Consider the following 25,004-nt stretch of genomic DNA (forward strand, 5'->3'; position numbering starts at 1 on the left):
TTTCCACCTAACTTCACACCTACAACCTTTCATTATTTTAATTTCAAGTACCAATAGAAGTAAACAGGGATGGAGAGAGATTTTCTTGAGGATAAACAGTATGACCGTTTTAAATATGGTGGTTGATGCATGTGATGTGGATGGATATAAACAAAAGAATAGTGTCTCAAGACTAAAATAGAATGCCAAAAAGGATAAGAATAAAATGATACAGTTAAAACCTGTATCATTTTATTCTTATCCTTTCGCAGATAAGAATTAAAGTTCTTATCCATTTCAGTACCTTATGTATCTCTTTGTCTGTTTAAATGATTCCACACACAGCCTATTTATTGCCAGGCCCATGAGAAGAGAGGGCACATTTTAAGGCCAGGAAGGATGAGTAATTGGAAGTTCAGGCAAGTAAGTAGAGCACTGCAGATCAAACGATCAGGAAGGCAGGGATCGTGTTAGGCAGAAGTCGCAAAGCGTATTTGCTACTGTAGGCCAGGATGGGTAGGGGCTGAAACTTGTCAGAGCATTATCAGTCAGAATTGTGGAAAGAAACAAAGCCAGGTACTTGTTAAAAGCGGTGAAGTCAGATTTCATTCAGTCATAACTACCGTTATAGAGGAGAGGTCTCAGTGTCACCTGAGTTCAACTCCACTGAAACAAAAGGTAGGACTTTGAAATGCTGGGTGTGTTAGATAAAAGGCACTGGAGGGTGTCAAGGAGGAGTTTGATCTTTATGACTAGGCCATCTGGGTTTGCTAATTGGCACTTATCTGGAGGAGAAACAAATTTCCCATATCTTTGTGACAGGAGATAGTGGTGCAAGTTGGAGTGTTGAGGTATGGATAAGATAATTGGTATGAGAAACGCTGAAATGTAGTTAAAATACGTAGGGCTGTTTATAGCAGTGAAAAATCATGAACAGCCCCAGATATTGAACATTAGAGGACTTGTTAGGTACCGTATGGTAAATCTATTCAATAGATACAATACAGTCTTAAATTGATGGTAGCTCTATTATTTTTTGAAATGGGAAGGTGTTATGATACATTGTTTTAAAAAAAAAAGTAGTTTTAAAATTAACACTGAAGTTTAGTTGTTAAAATATATATCATGCACACACAGACACATGAATATATATATACACACATTCAAATGAATACTCATACATATATTCATTTGCCTAGGCAAACGTTTGAGGATGATGTGTTATTTTGTGTGAATTTCACTATTTTATAATTATTTTCTACTAAAAACCTATGCTAATGGCGTAGCAACCAAAATAAAAAGAATGAGGAACATAAAATGACAATTCCCTTTTCTCACCCACTATGGCAACAAAACCTTGGGCAACCACACTGGCCTCTCTCCTGCTTCAGGGCTAGATCAACACTTTATCCAATCATGATAACTGGAGAAATTAACAGTGCCTGAAACTGGAGGCATGGGAACAAGATTTTGTTGGCACTTGCCCACCACAGAGCCTTGCTCCGGGAACCAAGTAAACAAAGGGCTTTAGCCAACACTGGAAGAACTCTTAACCGGTTCAGTCCTCAAAAGAGAGGGATAATCAATTTTACTTCAAGTTAAAAAAAGAGAAGGAGAGAGAGGGGTAATCAGTACTGACCTCTGACTTGGAGTGAGAATGAGTCCTCCAAAAGGAGGAAGGTCTCCCTAAGATAAGGGAAAGACTAAAGGCAAATACTATGTTTTGATTTGGGATACAACTTCGGTGTTGGTAGAAGAAAAACAGAAAATGAAAAACTGCTCAAGTATTGAATAGATTTCCCCTCCACTTATAAGGCATTGCCTAGGCGTCCAACAGCGGGAGAAGTGACTCAGAAACTCTCTGGGAGTTTTGGTAGGGGTTGTACTCCAGAAGGGCTGCAGACCCTAAGGGAAGGGTCATCTACACTCTGACTCTTGAAGGTAAGCAGAAAGAGTGGTCACTTGGAGGACCTGAAGGACTTGCCATGCACAGTGTGAGGGACTTCTCTTTTTGTGTGTGTGTGTGTGTGTGTGTGTGTGTGTGTGTGTGTGTGTGTGTTTGTTTTAACTGCTTTGGCCCGAAGATGCCTGGTCAGCTTGAAAAGTCTCAGTTCCATGGAGGGAGAAAGGAGTCTGCAGAGCATTCAAGATGAGCATCCCCAGGGACACAGATGGAGCCAGAGTCCAGGATAATGGGGGTGGTGTTTGCATTCAAGCCTCTCTGTGACCTGGATTCTTGGTCTTTGCAGTCATTGGTTTGCTCTAAAGAAACAAGGCTTAAATAAATAAAGTCAGCCACACAACATGCCTACTTATTTTTCTTTTCTTTCTATTACACTGGCAGCTTTTGGAGGAATATTTCACCATTGCATCCTATTAAAACCACAATAAAGTATCCCATACATCTATCAGAATGCCTAAAACAAAAATAGAGACAACACCAAATGTGGTAAGGATGTGGAGAAACTGGATCATTCATGCATTGCTGGTGGGAACGTTAAAAGGTTCAGCCACTCTGGAAGACATTTTGCCAGTTCCTTAAAAAAATAAACAACTACCTTATGACCCACAATTGACACTTGGACCTTTGTCCCAGAGAAATCACAACTTATGTTCACACAAAATTTATACACAAAAATTCTAGCAGCTGTATCCATTATAACCCTGAACTGGAAACAACCCAATGTTTTTCTTTCTTTTATTAATTCTTTTTTTTAAATTAATTTTTTTGGAGTATAGTTGACTTAATATTGTGTTAGTTTCTTCTGTACAGCAAACTGAATCAGTTATACATATACAGATACCCACTCTTTTTTAAGATTCTATTTCTATATAGGTCATAACAGAGTATTGAGTAGAGTTCCCTGTGCTATACTGTAGGTTCTTATTAGCTTTCTATTTTATATATAGTAGTGCGTATATGTCAATCTCAATCTCCCAATTCATCCCTCTCCCCCTTCCCCCTTCAATCCAATGTTTTTCAATGAATGAATGGTTTAACAATGGTGGTAGCTCCGTATCATGGAATACTACTAAACAGTCAAAAGAAACGGACATACAACACCTTAGATGAATCTCCTGGGAATTATACTTCATAATATAAGCCAATCTCTGAAGGATATATACTGGATAATTCTATTTGCATAACGTTTTTTAACTGACAAAATTTTGGAAATGGAGAACAGTTGAGCACTTCTAGGGATTAGCAGTGGGGAAAGAGGATAAACGGTGGTGATAAGCGGGCAGCACGAAGGATCCTTGTGGTGATGAGACTATTCTGTATTTTGAATGTGAAGCAAATGTGTTGAAACTGCATAGACCTAAATACACACACACGCATACATACACACACACACACACGCATTCAAGTACAAGTAAAATGGGAAATCCAGCTAAGATTAGTGGATTAAAACAATGTCAACATACTGGTTATGATATTGTTCTATAGTTTTGCCAGATGTTATCATCACAAGAATCTGGGTAAAGGGGACATCGGATCTTTCTGTGTTATTTCTTACAACGACATGTGAATCTATAATTGCTTCAAAATTAAAAGTTAATTAAAAAATAATATCACTCTAAATGTTGTGGTATATATCTTTTAGTGAACCTATGTATGTATTTCTGTTGGTTGCATACCTAGGAGCGTAAGTACTGAGCTATAGGGTATGCCTATGTCCCACTTTAGAGGATATCGCAAAGCAAGTTTGCAAAGTGGCTATGCCAATTTACGTTCAAAAGCTAGTGAGTGTTTGATGTAGGAGAGAGGAATAATCTTAGGGGAGAGACCGCTTTGAAGCTTTTTCTGCATACTTCTTACCTCTTCTCTTTCTTTCTATTCTCCATTGACCAGTTTTAATTTTATCAACAGGCTGGGTAGTTTCATGCTGTCCCTTACCTGGACCCTCACAGACCATTTACAATCTTCTTTCAACCCTCTGTAATCCTTTGTGACTTAATAAATAACAAACTGAAGTAATAGTGAGTCCCTTAAACAGGGGCCCCCAAACTATAGCCTGCAGGCCAAATATGGTCTAGTCTTCTATTTTTTAAAATACAGTTGTATAGGAACACAGCCACACCCATTTATTTACAGATTGTCAATGGCTGCTTTCACAATGCAATGATAGAGTTGAGAGCCGTGGCAGAAGCCTTAGGACAAGCAAAGTCTAAAATATTTTCTATTTGGCCCTTTACAGAAAAAGTTTTCCTACCCCTTTCTTAGAACATCACAACGATCTATCATGTAGGGGCTTCCCTGGTGGCGCAGTGGTTAAGAATCCGCCTGCCAATGCAAGAGACCCGGGTTTGAGCCCTGGTCCGGGAAGATCCCACATGCTGCAGAGCAACTAAGCCCGTGCGCCACAACTACTGAGCCTGCGCTCTAGAGCCTGCGAGCCACAACTACTGAGCCCGCGTGCCACAGCTACTGAAACCCGAGCGCCTACAGTCTGTGCTCCGCAACAAGAGAAGCCACTGCAATGAGAAGCCTGCACACCGCAACAAAGAGTAGCCCCCGCTCACCACGACCCACATGCAGCAACGAAGACCCAACGCAGCCAAAAAAACAACAACAACAAAGAAAAAGATCTATCATGTCATATACAAATAGAATTTTATAGTAAATACATATTTTTTTCTAATACTCTTAGGATTTAAATATAACACATTTTGATAAAGCAAAAGGAAATGGTAGAAATGTTGTAACACGCCTTAGCAAATAAACTTGTTAGCAAATTCCTTACATACCCAACTTTCTTGGAACCACATTCAAGGCCTATTCGAGGCAGTGTTTCTCTGCTGAATCTAAGACACTGGAAGCATGGAGCATGTATATATAATGTATAATGGATGCTTTAGAAGGGTGCTGATGAAAAATACACGAAACCAAACAGTAAACCTTGAGCAGTTGTTGAAATCCATTGCAGCTATTGTGCATAATTGATAAATAAGTGCTGATAACTAGAACAATATTGGTTTAATGAGTATGCAGCAGGTTCAGAGGGGATCATAGTTTATAGAAAATTCCAAATATATCTCTTTTTCTTGCTAAGACCTAAACACAAACCTGCTACTTAATTCAGTTTGTATAACTTTTTTTCCCATTTCTTAAAGGAGGCTACTTAAAAAAATAGGCTTTCAAAATAGGCCTTTCACTATAAGCTATGGATTTAACTGAATCTATTTTTATCTGCTTAGAAAAATACAGTAAAGATAGATTCTTATGATTTATAAGCTCTGCAAATTCCATCTTAGATAGAAATGAAAATTATGAAAGCCAAACATATCAGTAATCTATTGCTGAGTAACTGCCTCAAAACTTTGTGGCTTAAAACAATCATTTATTATTTCACAGCTGTAAGGGTTGGTGGGGCAGTTTTGCCGATTAGGGCCGGGGGTTGGCAGATTTGGCTGGGTTTGCTTGCATCTGCCGTCATATCTAAACAGGTTGGGGGGTGCACTGGATGCCACGAAAGGAGTGCAAAACAGCCTAGGGTGATATTAGTGAACTATTTTTTTTTGTAGGAGTCTTATTTATTACTATTTCTTTCTCATTTAAGACTTTGAAACAGAGACTGTTCAGCTTTATTTTGTCCAATGCACATCTTTTACTTTCTGTGATTACTAGAAAGCATGCTGTTGACTTTGGTTTGAAGATCTGGAAAAATAAACCTCATGTTTAGTACCCTGGATCCTGGATCTCATAACTTCAGTCACCACGTTTACTCCTTGCGAGGGCAAACCCCACAGCTATACATCTGTGGCCCCGTAAGGTTGATTCTTTCCATTCAGCCTGACAACTTAGCCAGTGAAAACAAGTTTGGTAAACAAATTATTGTGCTTATGGGTCAATTTAACAAGCAATATATTGTACTATTTTTTTCATTTTTTCATACAGCTATTTAGTGAATATGACCCAAGAGTTGGATAAATGATTTAAGTTGAATGGTAACTAAGTTCGTTGAATATTTTGTTGTTACCAGACCTTGTCTAAATCTAAAAATCTTTTTCTTTAAGTAAATACATGTATTTATTTATTTATTTATGGCTGCGTTGGGTCGTTTTTGCTGCATGCAGGCTTTCTCTAGCTGCCGCGAGTGGGAGCTACTCTTCATTGTGGTGCGCAGGCTTCTCATTGCGGTGGCTTCTCTTGTAGCGGAGCATGGGCTCTAGGCGCACCAGCTTCAGTAGTTGTGGTGCACGGGCTTAGTTGCTCCGCGGTATGTGGGATCTTCCCAGACCAGGGTTCGAACCCGTGTCCCCTGCATTGGCAGGCGGGTTCTTAACCACTGCGCCACCAGAGAAGTCCCTAAAAACCTTTAATTGTAAGATAATGAGACCCTTTGATTGGGCCAGTACTGGTTTACTTGGTTTTTTCTCAACCGTTCTTTAGAGTGTTGAATTTGATGGGAGAGTAGAAGATGAGGTAGAAGATAAGTTTGTTTCTGTGAAAAAGGAGAGACCTCCGTGAACACCTGTTTAAGTATGTTTTCTTCTGCTATCATTTGGACATGTGTGAAATATACAATAACCCCAACATTCAGCTACCGCTTTAAAACAAGTGCCATGAAGGCTTCATAAATAGCAAAATCATTGAACTTTTTCTTCCCTAAAAGAACAAGATGCTAACCAGTAACCATATAAAGCCCTAAGGTGCTTCTCAGACAATAGGCAGCCTCTGAGAGAACAGAACAGTCTATACTTGAAGTACTTACAGCCTGTCATTAACGACAAGGACCGTGGTGAGCAAGAACTTTCAAAAGAAAAAGAAAAAAAAAAAACATGGGCTAAGATTATTGCAGGCTACTGTGTAATAATTTCTTTTTTATTATAAAAAAGGGGATACTCACACTTGGGGTAACTTAGGTTTCTTTGGAAGCCATCGTGGCTGCACATGAAATCCAGTCCTTCTTCCGGAGGTTATAAATTAGAGGTCCTCATGCAGGTTCTGTTACGCAGCACACACCGTATTTTAAAAAAGATTCTCATAAAAATCGGGATTTCTACTTTGTCTGAAAAATCTGAGTATCTACCTCTGGGTATTCGGCACGTCTGTATTTCTGTATTGCAAAATTGTCTGGAGCCAAGTAGCAGCACCTTCATATTGTCCCACGCCTGGGATATTAGACCCTGTTGGCCTGGGGACAGTGTCATTCATTTACTTTAGCTGCCTAGCCCCTGGGGACTTTTGTGTCTGAGTCGTTTGTGTCACGCTGTCAGACTGGATATTCTTTCTCATTCCTTTCATCCAGGGCAAATACCATGAGGGTCATGGCATTGCAAAACTCAAGGGAGTGACTTCAACATTGGAGACCACGGACTCCATTAGTGCCATGCAGGGGTTATGAGCCTGCCCGAGGCCCAATCCCAGCTCACAGCCTGGATTTAACATGCGGTGTTCCCAACTACTCTGCCTCTCCTGGGGTCCCTCAACTCACTCTGCACTTGCAATTAGATTTACATCACTGCCTTTAGAGTCATGGGACCAAAATGAACCTGAACACGGGGTGGGGGGGTGGAACTGAGGTCTCGAGAGCTTGAGGACATCCCTGACACGGCCACGTTCTGAGTGGAGGAGACATTTAGTTAGGCAATAAGCTTTCTTGATCAATAATCCGTTCCTAGAGATCATTTTTATTTTTAAGATCTTTGATGGCAGGAAGTAAACCTTTATACTTTCTTTTATCTGCTACAGGGTTTAGCCCACAGCTAGTGACACAGGACTTGCTGTGACACCTATGGTCCAAGGTCCAATAGCTAGCAGCAACACAATCTGGGAGCTTGTTAGAAATACAGGCCATCTGGGTCCACTCCAGGCCTCTTGAATCAGTCTGTATTTCAACAAGTTCCCTAGGTGATTCATACAGTTAGAGTTTGAGAGACACTGATGTGTATACAGAGAATACTCGAATAAAAATGGAACATAATATAGGTTGATTGTTAAACAACATAGCTGAAAATTCTAATGCTTTCATTACAGGAGTTTCCTGGAGCTCCTTACTGGCTTCAGCACAGAGTAGTATGTGATTTTTCTGTTGTATTCATTGAGCTCCTCCTAAGATTTTGTTTGAAGGGAAGGTTGCAGAGGTTAAAGAAAATCCATAACAAAACAAATCACTGTTTTTATAGCATAAACTGAGTAGAGAAAATAGAGGAATGAGGTGGGATTCATTAGGCAAAGCTCTGTAGAGTGAGGTGGTAAATTTGAAGGGTCTTTGATGGGTATCGAGAGGCACAGCTGGTCATGATGTGGATCGGAATTCTAACTTGAATCCGAAGAAGCTTGCCTTGTTGTGGCTGTTATTACCTATTTTCTAGAATGTTGGGCTTTTATCTTCCTTCTTCCCTTCTCTAGTTGTCCTCCTAGTTTCCTCCTTTGCTTCTCCATTGCTGTATTATTGTTGTTCTTGCCCATTTCTAAACTTGACTCTCAAAATCCCACATACGTGACTGATTTGCTGATTCTGATAACCCAAGATTATCTGGTCTTCCAGCAAAGCAAAGCATGACTACCTTAGGGTAAGAAATGGGAAATATCCCTGAGATGAGAGTTAAATGCCGTTTTGTACAAAAGAAGGGTCGGGGCTAGGGTACACCCTCCTTTCCCATCCCACCCTACTCACACAAGGCGGCACTCCAAATTGAAAAGGTTGCTTATACTGTCTGATACAGTTTGAGAGGGCATTGAACTGCCTGGAAAATTCATTAGGGGCACATTTACCCACCAGGTTAGGCATGGAAGAAACAGGATCTTGGTATGAGTAGGTTGGTTTCTATCCACGTTAAAAAAATTCTGGAAACTGAGGTGATGATGCTACCAACCTGGGTAGATCAGAATGGCTAGGCCAAGGTTTCCAAAAGTACATTTCTTTTTTGTGGTGATGTGGATTGAACACAGCATTGTATACGACATTCTAATGTTTTTCATAACATTGAGGGATATCCAGATGGGTCTTATTTAAAACAAAATTACATATTTTTCAGATTGTAAGAAAAATAAAATACAAAGCTTTAGGTAGAATATTAAATATTGAGTTTGTATAAACAGTCACATAAAATGTATTAAACATTTTTAATAGGTTTCCTTCCAAGAACATAATGCTTTATATGAGGTATTTATGTTTGAGATAGCTGCGAGTGATTTTTGAGGAAGATAATTTAATTATGATCTCTTTCAATTCTTTATCATCACAAGTAGATATCAGATATCAGGAGTGTTCATATTACTTTTTTCTCCATTTAACTACAATTGTTTTCTTGCCATCGACCAAAATTTAGCTTCTTTAAATTATACATCAAGGGAGTTGTAATTCTCTAGTCCTTATGATTTTAATTTGTCCTTTTTTTTCAAGTGAAAATGTAATGTTGAAAATACTTGTGATAATGCATGCATATGGATTTTTATTGATTTTTTTCATATCAAATATTTTAAAATAATGATGACGATTTTCTTTAAGCACACAGATATTGTTCTACTAGTATTAATAATTCTCCTTCATGAGCCCAATAAAGTGCTGATTAAACATTAATGAGTCATCTCCACCTCACTTTTTCAAAGTTGACTTGTTTTGAATCCATACATTTTGTCAGTAAATAATATAATTTTACAAGATTTTTGCAATAATTGGCTAAATTCATTCCAGTGCTCAAAAATGTGAGAGATGTAAAGCCACGTTTTCCCCAGCTTTATTGCAATATGACTGAAAATAAAAATTGTATTTTAAAAATGTATTTAGGTTGTACAATATGGTATTTTAAAAGTATACAACATGATGATTTGATATATATTATCAAATGATTACCACAACCAAACCACAATCAAATTAATTAATACATCCACCACCTCACATAGTTACCTTTTTATAATTTTTTATGGTGAGAACACAAGACCTACTTTCTTAGAACATTTCAAGTACACAATACTGTATTATTACCTGTAATTACCAGGCTATACTTTAGATCCCAGAATTTATGTATCTTATTGCTGAAAGTTTGTACCCTTTGACCAACATTTTGCTGTTTTCTCACCCCCTCCAACCCCCAGCCCCTGGCAACCCATCTGGTTATATGAGTTTGGCATTTTTAGATTCCAGGTATAAGTGAGATCGTAAAGTATTTGTCTTCCTCTGTCTAGCTTATTTCACTTAGCATGTTGTCCTCCAGTTTCACCCATGTTGTCACAAATGGCAGGATTTCCTTCTTTTTTTATGATCAAATAATACTCTATTGTATTTATAAACCACATCTTTTTATACATTTATCTGTTGAAAAATGCTCAGACTGTTTCCATATTTTGGCTATTGTAAATAATGCCGCAGTGAACGTGGGAGTGAAGAAATCTCTTTGAAGACTAACTTCATTTTCTTTGGATATATACCCAGAATTGGGATCGCTGGATAATATGGTAGTTCTATTTTTTGAAGCAAGTCAGTTTTTGAAACCAAAGTTTAAAAGTACTTTGGATTTAGTGATAACGGTGTGCTCTTATAACTAGTTTCTTGAGCTCCACCTAATACTATTGTTAAAAAAAAAAAAAAGAAAAGAGAAAATGTTTTTATAGAAAACTGTACAGAAAAACTTTGTTTCATATTTTGTTCTTGCACACACTTAAATTTCAAATATTTTCCTGTCTTGTGACTAGGTACCAGTGCAGTTTGTGGCAATTTGTTTAATAACTTTCCATGCAAATGAGTCTTAAATGCTGAAGAGAAAGGCACACTAATAGAAATTTGAGAAAATCCTTATGTTGCCTAATTATTCATGTCAGCTTCTTTTGCGGTGAATTATTTGTTTGTCTTGTAAATCTGATAACTTCAGCTTTAATTAAAAAGCATTCCATTTTGTTGAGAAAATAAATGTCAAGTAAAAATTAAATCTACTTAAGTATAAAGTTCTCTAGAGAAATGGGGATCTTTATAGTTTCATAAAATTGATTTTCTGGTTATTGGAATATTATGTTTAATTTAATAATGAAAAAAATTAAACTATAAAATGTCTTTTTTTCTTTTCAGTATTCATTTGGTTTTTAAATTAAATTTTTTTTTTACCATTTTAACCATTTTTTAGTTTATAATTCAGTGGCATTAAGTATATTCACAGTGTTGTACAACCATCACCATTATTCAATTCCAGAACTTTTTTTTTTCAGAACTTTTTTAAAATAAAATGTGACTTTTAAATGTTCAAGGTCTACAGTTTATTTAGTAAATCAATTTTAGTTAGGTCCAATTATTTTTATTAGAAATAAAAATTTGTTGAACAAACAATAATTATTATGAAATTTCCTGAGACTTTGATTTTAAACGTCAAAATATAATAAAATATAAATAAATTGAGTTAGAAATCTAGAAAATTAACACCAGTTATCTTTTAAATATCAATATCTAATAAGAAAAAGTGGTAACAACGGCAAGCATATGTAACTTCTAGATTAGTAGAGAAATCATGAAAGTAAACCATTAAAGAGAAAGAACAGAAAATGATTTGTCTACACTAGCAAACAGAAGAAACTTATTCTTGATAAATAAATTACAGACCAGTTGGGGTGATTCAAAAGGAAGGTGCTTCATGTTATCCCCATAAAGTCATTTGCTGATGTAATGATTGCTGAATTCAGAAAGTTACATACAAATGGTATTCAGACTTCATTTCAACTATTCAAGTTTTGGAATGGTTGAAAATATGGCTTTAAATTTTTATTTACACTTTACAAATTTAGCCATCAGTATGTCTCAGCTGAACTGTATCTCATTTATTGACATTGGCTGAGTAACTTCGGCTTGGTGGTGAAGTGACTGGCCAGAGTTTGGACCACCTGGATTTTAAGCCAGGCTCCACCACATAGTTGTTATGTGGACTTAAGTCAATCACTCTGTGCTTCTGTTTCCTTGTCTGTAAAATGGTGATAGTGGCAATGTCTATTACATTTTGGCTGACATGAGGAATAAATGAGTTAATATACATATTTCACTTCCAAACGATGCCTACCATATAATAAGTGCTCAGTTAATGTTATTCATTTTTATTACTACTACCACTAGTAATAGTAATATTAGTGTATGAAAAAGAGACCCATGATCAAATGATAAATATCGAATTAGGGGAATTCCCTGGTTGTCCAGTGGTTAGGACTCAGTGCTTTCACTGCCGGAGCCCAGGTTCAATTCCTGGTCAGGGAACTAAGACCCTGCAAGCCGTGCAGTGCGGCCAAAAACAAACAAACAAACAAAAAAAAAGAATTAGGGCAAAATTAAGCAATCAAGCACCTTTCTTAATTATAGAATTTTCATAGCTCTTAATAAACTTTTAATATGCATTGTGAATCTCTAAGGAGGGGGACACAGTGTATAGTGTTTTCTAAGTTTATATAACCATAGAACACTAATTTGGCCCAAGGATCTCTTGTGGATGCTGCTCTGCAGAACAGTTTGGAAAACAGCAGCCTAGTGGTGGTGTCCCCAGGACTAAATCAACCTCTGCAACATTCTTTCAATAAGCAAGTCCTTTCTGAAGTTCAGTCCCAGCTCTGTATACCTCCATGTTTGGAACCATAGTCTCATACTCTTTGTCAAGGCAGGTTTAGCAGATGGTAAAGCATGATAGAAAGATAATAAACACTTAGGGACTGATCATGCTAACTAATTTTGTATCATCTAACACATTAACCCAGTCCCAGATTTTTCTTGGTTCTTTGAAGACCTCTGCCAGTGAGAACATTTGGAACATTTGTTCCTTCAGACACTTTTTGGGTTACATGTGAATATTTCCATCCTATTTGAATCTGTTTTCAAAATAAAGCATGATCAGAAGCTGCTTTAAATGTTTGAGCAAAGTCCAAATCCACTCAGACGACTTTGTGAAATGTCATGCATGCCCAGATCCCTGATGTATTTATAATGTTCCTGCTGTATCTTTCTTTCCCACACCTTTATTTTTTAGACATCCATCCCATTCTTCTCTCCAGGAAGGAGTACAACCAATATCAAACATTGAGACAGTCTCCCTGAGGAGTTGCCAATAGCTGCATAGCACATGGGCCAAGTTCTGCTGTGTCTAACAGCCACGGCCCAGGAGGCAAATGACAGAAGCTTCCCAATCACATCCAGATGAGCAGAGAGGGCTGCATATGCTGTAGCTGGTATACTGGCATCCAACCCTTGTGAATCTTGATAAAAAAAAAAAAAAAATACCACGTATACTTCAAGGGAAAACTAAATACTTTCTTCACAAATACCATCAATAGTAGCATCAGTTCCCAGGAGTGGTGGATAACAGCTAACCCCTATTTATGAACTTGTATCTCATCACCACACTTCTCAAGAACATTACATTTTAGCTTCTCACTCAACCAATGGCCTAGCAAGAGAACTGTTTTCTCCCCCCTACCTTGGTTTGAGAACAAGGTATCTGAATTTGGGTGCACATGAAGTTGGTTGGACAAGCTCCTGGATGTGAAAGCACCTCAGACCATACACAGAAATGATTATTTTTCAATCAGCAGTCTCTGCAGTAATATATGGAGGCTTATGGGCACTTAAGAGGGCACATAGCACTGGTTCTGAATAAGCTCTAGCATTTATTAGCTGTGTCCGTGAGCAAGTTTTGTTAACTACTCAAAGCCTATTTCTCTCAATTGTAAAAATCACCTGATGTCAGGATTGAAAGAAATAATGCATGTAAAACCCTTAACAAATGTCTGAACATAGTGAAAGCTCAATAAACGTTATTATTATACTCTATTTACTGGTCCAGGACTTTTTAAAATGTAAGGTCAGCATGGCTTTTCCACCAGAGATTATCAGTGAATGCCTTCTGAATTGCAGCAATAGCATTTCAGGACATGTGTCTTTCTAAAGGGTTAATTTCTCAACCTCTTGCTCAGAGAATCTCCTACCCTCATGGTCCCATTCTGCATTTGTTAAGCTCTCCATGCTTGCTCTCTAGTCTTCGCAAGTTTCTTGCAAAATGAGCTTCCTACTGTTTGTGGGCTTTGCCCTGTACTTTCTTGCCTTCATAACTGCACAGGGCTCTTTCCACTATACTGCCAGCTTTGCAGAGGATAAAAGCTTGAGGGAGGGGAGAGGGAGAAAAAAACCTCTTGAGGGAGGCTTCCTTGAGAAGACGCCCCCAAGAGCTTCACATCCATAGTCAGTTAGAGGAGACTTGACAGATGTTCAGAAAACCACGACTGTGAATTGGGCATAGCCAAGAAAAGCTCTGTGGAGAAGCCAAGATTTGAAGAATGGATAGAATTTGGCTAAATGGAGAAGTAAAAGGGAAGAAGAGAAGTGAAATGAGGAGAAAAAGCTCTACAGAATATTGGAAAAAGTCTTGGATTTGAAACCTGAAAATCTAGGTTTGATTCATTGTTTTGCCTTTCAAACTGCAATCTCAGGCAAAATATTTCAAAACGCTGAGCCTTAGTTAATCCATGATGCAAATATGGGCTGGTAATGTGGAACTCAGAAAAATTCTGGGAGAGGGTATTTAATAAACATTAGTTGAACTGAATTTTATCGATGAGAGTTTAGAAGACATATTTAGTTGTAAGTTTTTAATTTTGATATTATCAATTATGCCAAGCTGTGAGCGCTTGAAAATATAGTATTGATAGAATCCTGATATAAAACAAGCATTGTCAGACCCATAAATACTAAGCTATTTTCAGGTACCTACTATGCCCTGGCGAGCTCAGACCTCAGCGTTTTGTCCTGTTTCTTACATCTGATTTATATGAAGTATACTTTAAGGCATTTTAAGAAATTTGCCTTTCCAAGAAAACCTATTATACCCGATAGACTCCTGCATATGTAACTATTTCCATTCAAAATTATTTAAAAATTTTTTCTAAGGACCAGAAGACATACATTTTTTAAAGTCCAACTTGTTTAAGATTGGGTAAATAGAGAATATAACGAAAGAATGAAAAATCACAAATAAATTTTTCTTACTTAAAATTTTCCTTCATGACATATTCTTTGAAAATATCATTATTAATGGCTTCATATTATTCCAAGGTGTAGATATTGTGTAATTTATTTCACTGTTCTTTGAATAGCGGACGTTTACTTGGTACCGTTTTCATTGTTGTAATTAAACCTGCAGTGGATATCCTTGTGTAAAAACCAACATCCATGGTGATTCCATTGTTTTAAATCTTTAAAGAATATATCGCCTTTATTTCTAGGTTTAAAATTCCAGCTTGACCCTCAGTTTGTTACACAGATCTCTTCTGCAGCATAAGAAGTACCATTCTCCTTACATGCTAGCAGAAGTGCTTCATTTCCATTGGCAACCTACCTAGGACCTACTACACCAAATATGGCATTTCCTTAGGAAAGTTGTACCTATTTTGCTGAAAAGATTTTACCCACTGAAGAAAAAAATACATCATCAGACAAAAGATTGTTAGGTAAACTCTGGAAGAATTAACTTTCAGATATTTAAATCTAGAATTTAATTAGATCACCTTGAAGATAGATTTAATTAATGTTCTCAGATTGGGTATTAGCGAGACAAAAAGGATTTTTCTAAGAACGGATGAGCATGCTGACGTCTTTAATTCAATTGTCGTTTTCTGAATGTAACTAGTATTCTTGGAAAACAGTTGAAAAGCCTCAGGAAAATAGAGTAATGAATGAATATAAGCCTTTGATCAAGAATTAGGAAGAATTAATGTTCCTTTATAAATAGTTATCACATGCTTTGTATAGGGTTATATATTTTTAATCTCTGTCCTGGTTACAGAAGTTGAGAACATTTGTTACAAATGGATTGGCTTGTGCATTCTTATCCAAAAGATTATTTTTACATATCTAATTAATACTTTGTTCGGTGGCCCTTTTATTTCATAGGAGCTATCATATCAGAAATTCTTTACTCTGACAAAGTGATGTATTGTGTAATTTTATTCCCGAAGCTAATTTGTCATTTTAAACCACATTTATGAAGTGTTAAAAGCCCCTATCGGGGGCTGTAAAATGAACCATTAAGGTTAGTTTATCAAGGACCAACTAACCAAAATACCTTTATTTTCTTTTAATTGAATAATAGTCACTACAATGGTAGGCACACACACACCCACATGGGTAACTGCAGAATAATAACCATGCGACCAGAATCATTTACTATTGAAAATGCCTTTCGGGGCTTCCCTGGTGGCACAGTGGTTGAGAGTCCGCCTGCCGATGCAGGGGACACGGGTTCATGCCCCGGTCTGGGAAGATCCCACATGCCGCGGAGCGGCTAGGCCCATGAGCCATGGCTGCTGAGCCTGCGTGTCCGGAGCCTGTGCTCCGCAACGGGAGAGGCCACAACAGTGAGAGGCCTGCGTACCGCAAAAAAAAAAAAAAAAAAGAAAAAAAGAAAACGTCTTTTGATTTTAAGGTATACGGTAAATGATGTTTATATACACGTGCTCATTATTTCCTGAAACTCCTGGAAACAAATACTTTGTGTTTCAGTATGTTCCTTTCGTCATATAAAACTCAATAAAAGCTGTCTTAAATATAAGCTAAAAATAGGTTGCTTTCCAAAGACAATTAATTATATTAATAATATCTAATTGTATACTCTTACTAGCATACACAGTCACAGCTGTAGCATTGAACACACTTGGGTGTGGCTTTGTGTTAGCGTACAGCCACTAAAGCTACAACCTGAGGTGGAGAAATAGCTTCTCTTCTTTGGAAATATGCTACCATTATTCAACAGATCCTTATTGAGCATCTACTGTGTGCCCAGATGCCATGCTAAGCCCTGGGGATACAGACATGAGTAATACATACATGATCCTGGTTTTCCAGAGCTTAGGTTCTGGTGGATACTAAGATAAGCACAGTGGCAATATGAGAAATAGTGGACAGCTCCTGCTTTCCAGGTCATTTAATCTCCACCAGGTCATTTGGTCTCTAGGCCTGTGTTTCAGCGGTAAAATGGGGATGGTGGTAAGACAAATCACATAGAGATGCAAGGATTGAATGATTTATATGTCTGAGGCAGAGTGATTGGTCTATTATGGGTGCTCAATAAGTGTTGGCATGTGGTGATGGTGATGCTGTTATTTTGAACGTGGGTTTCTGTGTAAGTGCTCTGGGGTGAGTGCCATGTGAGATGCTCAGTGCATGGAGAGGGGCAGAATATTTTCTGGCTTGTGAATAATGAGAGAGGCATGTGAATAATGAGAGGGTTGGAAATGGGAGGAGGGCTTTGCTATTATACACTTATTATTGTAGGCAGAGCATCACACCTGGGAAAAGCTTCATAACCATCCATGAGATAACAGCCGCAGCAGCTAAGAGGAAACAATAAAGACCTGGTGAAAGCAGAATAGCACATATTGACTAGAATGGTCTTGCATGGAGGGTAGGGAACCATGCAGTGTCGTGTCAACCTGCTTGAAATTGCTGAGGTAACTAGGGAAAGTCAGCTTTTGCTGTGGAACCCAGGAAAGGGACAGAGGGCAGAGAGTGAAAGGGCAGAGGATAGTGGGAAGTGAGGGATGCTGGAGTATAAGGAAAATGAAGGAGATAGAGTAGTTCAAAGAAGAAAGACTCAGAATTCAGAATGGTGGTTTGCCCAGAAGCGGGTATAGCATGGGCAGGGATGGAAGAGAGGGACTTACTTTAATGTCCGTGGGAACCAGTAAGAGCAAATTGAGGCCCATAAAGATAAGTGGACTTGCCCAAATCTCTCACTGACAAGTTTTAAAAAATCTCATATCAGACAAAATAGGATTTATCAAAATGGGGAACAGAATGCAGTAAACTAGCAGAAGACATTCTTAGTAATTCTGACCTTAAAAGATTAGAGGATTCAGTCATTACTGCAGAAAAATTTAGCATGGGAAATGAATTACAAAGAAAAAGATGATAAAGAAAAAGGTGATGGGTCTTCTTCAATTTTAGTTTGAATTAAGGTTAGAATATCACTGATATATAATCATGGAGAGATATAGAGGACAAATTGAAGACTTTCTACAAGTGAGAAGAAAGGTAAATACACTGCCTTCCACTTCACCATGGAAGATGGTTAAAATCACGTGGTAGGTAGTGCTCTGAATTAGGAGACTGGGCTTCTGGTGAAATTTTGGTGAATTTTTAGGGAGTAACATGCTTTTTCTGGGCCTCTGTTTCCTCATCTATAGGTGTTATATAAAAAATATTTTCATTTATATTTCTACCTGATATTTCATTTTCTTAAATACTTAACTGTCTATTTTAGCGAAGGTATGCTGCAAGAATTTACTGCAGTGGTAGATAAGTGTAGACAGGAATAAGACAAGTATCTGTCGATGAAAAATAGTGATTAAGAGCTAAACTTTGCAGCCAGACTGCCTGGGTTCAAATCCTGGGTCTGTGCAGTCTGATCCTGGGCAAGTTTCTCAACTTCCTGTGCCCCAGTTTCCTCATCTGTAAAATGGGAACAATAATATTATATTCTTCATAGTGTTTTTGTGAAAATTAAATAAGTTAATGTGTGTAAGCCTGCTGATAGCAAGGCCCTGCACATAAGGAGTCAAGAATTGCTCCTAAGCTTCACGAAAAAGATGGAACTAATGGAACTAATGTGAACTAGGTGTTAAAGAGAAAAGATTTGGAAAGTGATTCCAGGCAAAGGAAATAGCATATGGAAAAAGAGGAACAAGTATGCATTTGGCACCTATGGATGGGAGATAGTCACACATTTTCTAGAGTAGAAAGAAACCAGGAATGGATAAGCAAGGCCATTTGTTTCTAGTATAGAAATTCTTACTAGAAGGATTAGGGAATTCTGTCATGGCTACCGAGCACCAGTGTGCCTGGCTCTGTGATGACAGCTGATAGGAAAATGCTGAAGGTTCTCAACAGGGAATGACATAATAAACATGACTTTTGGGAAAGCTGAATCTGATAACCATATTCTGCTTGAATCAACATTTATTGGTGCCATTTGGCCAGCATTCTCTGCAAGAGTAAGGTAAAAGATCAGGAATAATTTTAGCAAAGAGTAGTTCTGGTGTCCACTAAAGTGTTCAGTAGCAGTGACAGAGTGGACTAAGGTTTGGGCCATGACAAGGTAAACATTCTCTTTGGGCTTTCCCATGTAAATCACAGGTAGGTGGTGCTGGGGTCACTAGAGAGAGTTAGTTTTATAATTAAAAGATCTGGGTTTTTTTGTTGTTGTTTTTTTTTGCAGTACGTGGGCCTCTCACTGTTGTGGCCTCTCCCGCCGCAGAGCACAGGCTCTGGACGCGCAGGCTCAGTGGCCATGGCTCACGGGCCCAGCCGCTCCGCGGCATGTGGGATCTTCCCAGACCGGGGCACGAACCCGTGTCCCCTGCATTGGCAGGAGGACTCTCATCCACCGCGCCACTAGGGAAGCCCAAAAGATCTGTTTTGTATAGAGAAGTTTTCTATCAGAACTTTTGTGAAATTTTGTAGGTTTTTAAAAAAACATGTGTCTCTTGTTCAGATGGTAACCAGGTAATTTGGGAGAGGAAAAAGTAATTCATCTCATTAAAAAAAACTTAAAGTTTTATCTGTAGAAATTATAGAAATATTAAAAAATATATGTGTGAAATTATTCAGGGGCTATTATGCATGTATCTTTGTTATACATTTTTATTGCTATAAAAGGTGTCCCTCTCCACAGCACACCACCAGCATAATACCTTTGTGGTGTTGGTATTTGAGCAGGCACTGAGTCAGTATTTTGCTCCAGGTCCATTAATTCAGAACTCGTTAAAGAGTGCCTGTAAGAATTCAACGACATTCAACTCATCTTACCTACCTTTGTATTTGCCAACCCAGTTGATTAAAGTTTTCTCTTATATCAGAAGGGAGCAAATATTGAACTCTGCAAATACTGCTCTAGCTCTGGAAAACCATTTGTAAGCATTTTAATACACGTAATCTTTCTCTGTTATCTCATTCTTTTCCTTACGCACTGCCCATCATCTCAGGAAATATCATCCATGAAAAACTAATTTCTCAGAAAACTCCAGCATAAAGTAATGAATTTGGACATATCACAATTTGATAACTAAGACAGAGACTGTTCTTTTATAAAAAGCTGTGAAGGGAGGTTTTATTCTCTGTAAAATACACCAAAAGAATCTACTTAGCTTCAGGTATTGGCGTTGGATGTCAACAGTGATAGGTCATTAAAAGATGGAGCCATAAACTGATAGCTCAAAAAAATTGATATATAGGCAGCTGGAGGATAAACAGTGGATAAGAATCTTGGGTGTCCAGATATACTAAAGGTTGTTGGATGAAGTAGATAGAGCCACCGTTTTGGTGGTTTCCGTATTAGCTGAGAAGCAAATGCCAACTGCATGTGTGTGCATGTGATATGCACACACCTTTCATCTTTTCTCTTTTCACAAATTCATGTTGTCCTTTAGTAACTGCTTCCCCTGTTTGGGCAGGGCTGATCTTGATATCCCTTGTATCAGTAAGTGAAAATAGAAACCCCAGTAAGTGAAAATAGAAACCATACAGATATTTCAACAAAGATCATTTATTATAAGGAAATTGGTTAAAGAAGTGTTGAAAGTTTAGCTCTGAAATTCTACCGGACTGATATCTGCAGGAAGCAACTACTATCTCTGTGGTCAAGAGGGTGGGGAGGGGAAGGTTTGGGGTTATTAGAACCAAGACGCTTGGAGGAAAGGACCCATTTTGGGTCCAGTTGCTGGAGGGAGGAGGTTTTGTCCAGCTGGTGGTACTAAATCAGAAACTGAAAGAAGGAACTTTGCAGAATTGGGACCTAGACCTCTGAGTGGATGCTTTGCCACCATTTCCACTGTCTCTGAGGGGATCCAATGAGGCTGGCTTGGGAAGACCTAAAGAAGGGGAGGAACTGGAACCAACTGCCACTGTCACAGAGAATGGCCATTGTTGGAGTGACACCTGCAGAAACAATAAGCAAAACTGGAAGAAGCAAGACCCTTATTTCTCCTCCAGCCTTCTGGCCTCTTAGTACCCTTAACAGAGTCTGACAAGGAAATGACTGGCAAAGGAGAGATATATTTGCTGACTCCCAGCCTCAGCATCACCAAGCAGTGTATGGAAGGGTGGGTGTTGATCTTAGAGATAGGTTAATGACAGCACAAATCTTTTTACCAAGTTTTACTGTTACAAAGTATTCCTTATGGAAGGAAGTATGTGGAGCCTTTCTCACCATGAATGGACATATGTATAAAAGTGTCTAAGAACGGGTGAGTGGTAAACTAGGATGATGGAAATGATTCAGGGAGAAAACAAATCTCTCCCTTGCCCCATTATGGCTCAAAGGTTTTGTTTAGTCCTTCAGAGATATCATCTCACTTAATAACACCACCAGCCTTTGTTAGGGAAATGGGATTACCTCTTTACTGCAAATGAAAAAAAAAAATCATGCTCAGAGGCTTTAAGTAATGTCAGCCAGTCTATAGAGGGTAGGATTCTGGCCAGGTACTGTCTGACAACAAATGAAATGCTGAGCTTTCTTCATCTACCGTAATGTAGAATAACGCAAAACCAGAGAGTCACGAGTACAGGTAACCAACAAGTGGGCAGCTCAGAATAAAAGGATGGAAGATATGAACACACAGGGTGACCTTGGTTCTAAGGAAATGCCCACCCAGTCATGGAGGGCGTATTGAATTCAACTTCAGTGCTTCAGGAATTCGCTCTAACCTTGCTTTCTGGTTGGAGTAGTTCTGTCGAGTACTTGGGCTCTTCTCGCAGTCTTCAAGTCAAGGTTCTACCGCCACAAATGCGTATGACCAACAGTAGCCCACCTTTTTCTCATGCCTTTTACCTCTCACCTCCCACCTTGGGACTCTTCTGTTACTGTTGAGACATGAGACACCAGGGTACAGGCTCAGCCCCCGTGCATGTGTCACCCAGAAGTGCAGGAGTTAACACCCTTTGAGCAAGGGATATAAGGAGCTATTAGAACATGTAGATAAAATTTTCTCCCCTCCTCTCCCTGGGTGGACTCCAGAGTTACAACAACTTTATGTGGCCTCTCTGAAGGTATCCTGTAAGGCTGAACAAACAGCCTGACACAAATTCTGGCCAGTTCAGTAACACACTGTGTTATATTTGTTTCCCTTACACTCCATTTCCCTCACTCTTGCTGCCTTAAGATTCCACTCCCCAGTAAAACGGTAGCACAGTAAGCTTTCGGAGAGACTTTTTTTTGGAGGGGGAGGAGGTTGCTGGGTTATGAGACTGACTTCCAGGCTAAGCCAATGGGATGCACTTTTGTGTGTGTGGGTGTGTTCCTGAAAGAAATGCCCAATATTTAGCATTTTAGGCAATTAGGCTGAAGCTCTAAGTAGATAAAACAAGGTAGAGAGAGGAGTTCTGGGGGAGAAGTGAGGATAGATCTGACATCTCCTGCCTTTATGGAATAAAAGTTTGTCATCCTGCAGATCAGTGCCTGTCCTGATAATTCAAAATAAATTTCCTCAAATGAGGCCTGATGTGTAATAATGCTCTCTGTGGAACTTTTCTATTGTCAATCAAACTTCTGTTGGTGTTCATACAATCCTGTATTCTCTGAACAGCCAACTCCCACTCAGAATTTATGACTCATCTCTTGTCACCCCCTCTGGAAAGAGTTTTCTAGCTCTTTTCCTTTTTGCCAAACTTTTGAGACTGTTAGGGCACACTCATCTAGTTTTTGAGGACTTTAAAAATTTCTCTTATGGCATAAATCATTCTGTTTCTGCACCAAATGGAGAGATGAGAGCAGAGACTATGCCTTGGTCATTGCTGAATTTCTAGAAGCTAACCGAAACCTGATACACAGTAGGCACTTAATCAATATTTGTTGACTCCATTGACTGAATTAAAGGATTCATGAGGAACACTGATGAAGTTTGTAAGCTTTTTAATTACCCTACTGTACAAATCCTAGGAGAAATTGCTGAATCAGGCTCACGTTTTGGGTGAGTGTAATATACGCTTGCCCATATGATGAACTATGATGGCGACAGAAGTTCCATGGTATTAAAATATTTGGGCTTCCCTGGTGGCGCAGTGGTTGAGAGTCCGCCTGCCGATGCAGGGGACACGGGTTCGTGCCCCGGTCTGGGAAGATCCCACATGCTGTGGAGCAGCTGGGCCCGTGAGCCATGGTCGCTGAGCCTGCGTGTCCGGAGCCTGTGCTCTGCAACGGGAGAGGCCACAACAGTGAGAGGCCCACGTACCGCAAAAAAAAAAAAAATTTATCTCTGCCAATTTTCACAACTCCCCACCACTTAGTGATTTGGGTTAAGTCCCTGAAAGCTCTGATAAAATGCTAATTTGAAAGCATCATACCAATATATCAGATTAGATGAGCCCCAATTCTCTGCTAAATTGATACAGAAACCAGATTTGGACCTCCTCAGCCTAACGCCAAACACTAAGACCTGCCCACCCTGCCTCACAACTTTATTCAGATAACAAGTGCCTCAAAAGCAAAGTAGGATATTGATGGGCGTCCAGGATCCAGGAAAAGCAGAAAGAATAAAGGGTGAGGGAGAGACAGAAAGGGAAATAGATTGAATGAACTAGGAACAAAAACAGTGAATCTAAAACAGTTTGGTCTCTGGATTATCCAAGAGAAAGGAGCCCAGGATAAGTAATTTGGTTGGGAGGAATATCAAGGCAGGAATCCATCTGGTGCATGGGGTTTTCCATGGGATACCGTTAGTGGCTAAGGGCAGCCGATGGCAAGAGTGAATGCCTAGGAACTGAGGGCCACAGAAAGGGCATTGAAACAATTTTTCCTGCATATCATAGCTATGACCAGGAGGTTGGCTTAGAGAAAGAGCTGTAGTTAGAGATGACCGGTCATTTAACTTTCTAATGAATGACTTCAGGTCTTCTAGCATTTCTTTTCACAGGATTATATAGTAGTTAGGAGTGGGGGGGGTCTGCATCTATATTAGGAAAATCTGTGTTTTTACCTTGGCTCTACCCTTTACTAACTTTGTGACCATCTGAGTCTAGTTCTTTAACCTCCATCTGCCTCAGTTGTTCCATCCTTAAAAGGAGTACAATGATAGCATTTCCTTCAGAGGGTTATGGTGAACACTAGGGAAATAATGCATGGGCAGCACTTACCCCAGGACTAATGGTGAATGTTCAGTAAAGGCTTGTGGTGTATCATGTTGTGATTATTAGTTTCTAGTTCTTGCAGGTATATCCTCCAACTTTGTGTTTTGAATAATAAGGGTATACATATTTTTAATTTTCAAAGATTCCTAATCCTCAGTATTATGGACGTCTGCTTCCTGGAACCTAGAAAATAATCACTAATTTTGCCAAAGCTGGGAAAAATCCACCATACTCTAAATGACCTTGATCAAGTGCTGTCCTAGTCTAGGGAAGCAGGGGAGCAACCTGAAGGTGAAATATCCTGTTAGCAATCTCCCAGGTGAATGGAAAATTTAAAATAATATTCTAATGATTCATTGTACATTACTACGCCCCATTAGGTGCCTACATTACATCTTAGGGCACAATCAGTATCTGTCATCTTGCTTATAGCTTTGGTGCTAGAGCAGTTCAATTTCATTTTGTAACTCTCATGCCCATGAAACTGTAGCTCAGGTGTCATATGATAAAATATTACTGAGAAGTACATATTCACTCCTAAAGCAAAGTGGGAAATAATTGATGAAGAAGGTGTCTTTCCATCTGGTCAGACACCATTAAAGTGAGGATATGATTGATATGAGAAAAAAGTAAGACCAACAGTCTATGAAACTTTTTGGTGGATCCTTATGAGTGTGTGTGTGTGTGTGTGTGTGTGTGTGTGTTCTCAAGAGCGTTCCTTTAAAAGCATTTTTCAGGCATTTAAAGTAGATTGCTATTTATGAAATGTTGATATAGATAAAACCAATTTAGGAATATATCTATTATATAAAGAGAAGTGTTGGTATGTAGACATGTGCTTTCTTTTGTTAAGAAATTTTAAAAATGTATTCAGTTTTAGGCTATGGCAAAGCTAAAGGGAGGCTCCAAAGCAGCCATGGGTAAGTAATAAACTAGTTGTCATCG

The sequence above is a fragment of the Delphinapterus leucas genome, chromosome 8 (genome assembly GCF_059928025.1).
Source record: "Delphinapterus leucas isolate spDelLeu-1000000601 "Yukka" chromosome 8, BTC_Dleu_Yukka2, whole genome shotgun sequence".
Taxonomy (NCBI): domain Eukaryota; kingdom Metazoa; phylum Chordata; class Mammalia; order Artiodactyla; family Monodontidae; genus Delphinapterus; species Delphinapterus leucas.